We start from the raw sequence: 2262 nt of genomic DNA on the forward strand, positions 1-2262 counted from the left end.
AATATCGGAGAAGAAATACGAGGCTATAAGAGATCACGCATATAAGAGATCAAAGAACTAAAATAACGTCCATGGATATAAAAAGATATAACTGATCATAAACTCGAAGTTCATGAGATCCCAACAAATACATCACCAAAAGACTTACATCATATGGATCTCCAAGAGACCATTTTATTGATAATCAAGAGAGGGGGAAGCCATCTAGCTACTAACTACGGACCTGAAGGTCTACAAAGAACTACTCACACATCATTGGAGAGGCACCAATGGAAGTGGTGAACCCCCTCTGTGATGGTGTCTAGATTGGATCTTGTAGTTCTGGACTCAGCGGCGGCTGGATGAAAATTTCGTCGACTCCTCTAGGGTTTTTGGAATATTGGGGTATTTATAGAGCAAAGAGTCGGTCCAGGGGGCACCCGAGGTGGGCACAACCCACCAGGGCGCGCCTGGGCCTCCTGGCGCGCCCTTGTGGGTTGTACCCTCCTCGGGACTCCCCCCAAGTACAACCAGGGCCCGTTGTGTTCCTTCTGGCCCATAAAAATCATCGTAAATTGGCATGGCATTTGGACTCCTTCTGATATTGATTTCCTGCGATGTAAAAAACATGGAGAGAACAGCAACTGGCACTTGGCCCTATGTCAATAGGTTAGTACCAAAAAATGATATAAAATGACTATATAATGACTGTAAAACATCCAAGATTGATAACAAAATAACATGGAATAATAAAAAAATATTGATATGTTGGAGACATATCATAAAGCTCCGGGAAAGCATCGAGGTCTCCAATTAGGTTGTGGAGATTGCCTCGAGAAATTTGACGGGTACCGGTGACCGCCCCACGGGTTGCCAAAGTGTATGGGTTCGGTGACCGCCCCCAAGGGTTGCCATTTGTACAGGTTTGGTGACCGCCCTCAAGGGTCCCTTAGTGGAATCGTGGCATCTTGAATTGTGCGAGGGCATGAGGAGATTACAGTGGCCCTAGTGGCTTCTTGGGGAGCATTGTGCCTCCACACCGCTCCAAATGGAAATTAGCATCCGCAAGGGTGTGAACTTCGGGATACATCGTCGTCTCCGCGAGCCTGGGTTATCTCTTACCCGAGCCCTTTACTTATGCACTTTACATTGTGATAGCCATATTGTTTCTTGTCATATATCTTGCTATAACTTAGTTGTTTATCTTGCTTAGCATAAGTTGTTGGTGCACTTAGGTGAGCCTAGTTGTTGTAGGTTTTGTGCTTGACAAATTAACCACTAGGTTTATTCCGCATTTGTTCAAGCCTAAACCGTAATTATTTTAAAGCGCCTATTCACCCCCCCCCCCTCTAGGTGACATCCTCGATCTTTAACTTATCAAGTTGAAGCCTTTTGACATAAGCATCGGATCCCCAAACTTTAAGAAACAACAGCTTATCTTTGTTGCCAAACCATTGTTCACATGGTGTCATCTCAACGGATTTTGACGGTGCCCTGTTTAAAGTGAATGCAGCTGTCTCTAATGCATAACCCCAAAATGATAGTGGTAAATCGGTAAGAGACATCATATATCGCACCATATCCAATAAAGTGTGATTACGATGTTCGGACACACCATTACCCTATGGTGTTCTAGGAGGCGTGAGCTGTGAAACTATTATACATTGTTTCAAATGAAGGCCAAACTCGTAACTCAAATATTCTCCTCCACGGTCAGATTGTAGAAACTTTAATTTTTTGATAAGATGATTCTCCACTTCACTCTGAAATTCTTTGAACTTTTCAAATGTTTCAGACTTGTGCTTCATTAAGTAGATATACACATATCTTCTCAAATCATCTGTGAAGGTTAGAAAATAACGATACCCGCCACGAGCATCAACACTCATTGGATCGCATACATCGGTATCTATTATTTCCAATAAGTCATTAGCTCTTTTCATTGTTCTGGAGAACGGAGTTTTAGCCATCTTTCCCATAAGGCACGGTTCGCAAGTATCAAATGATTCATAATCAAGTGATTCCAAAAGTCCATCTTTATGGAGTTTCTTCATGCGCTTTACACCGATATGACCCAAATGGCAGTGCCACAAATAAGTTGCACTATCATTATCAAATTTGCATCTCTTGGCATCAATATTATGAATATGTGTATCATCACGATCAAGATTCAACAGAAATAGACCACTCTTCAAGGGTGCTTGACCATAAAAGATACTACTCATATAAATAGAACTGTCGGGAAATGTAGCATGCCATGTCAAAAATTTCCTACGCTCACGC

Source organism: Triticum aestivum, chromosome 2B (assembly GCF_018294505.1).
Source record: "Triticum aestivum cultivar Chinese Spring chromosome 2B, IWGSC CS RefSeq v2.1, whole genome shotgun sequence".
Lineage (NCBI taxonomy): Eukaryota > Viridiplantae > Streptophyta > Magnoliopsida > Poales > Poaceae > Triticum > Triticum aestivum.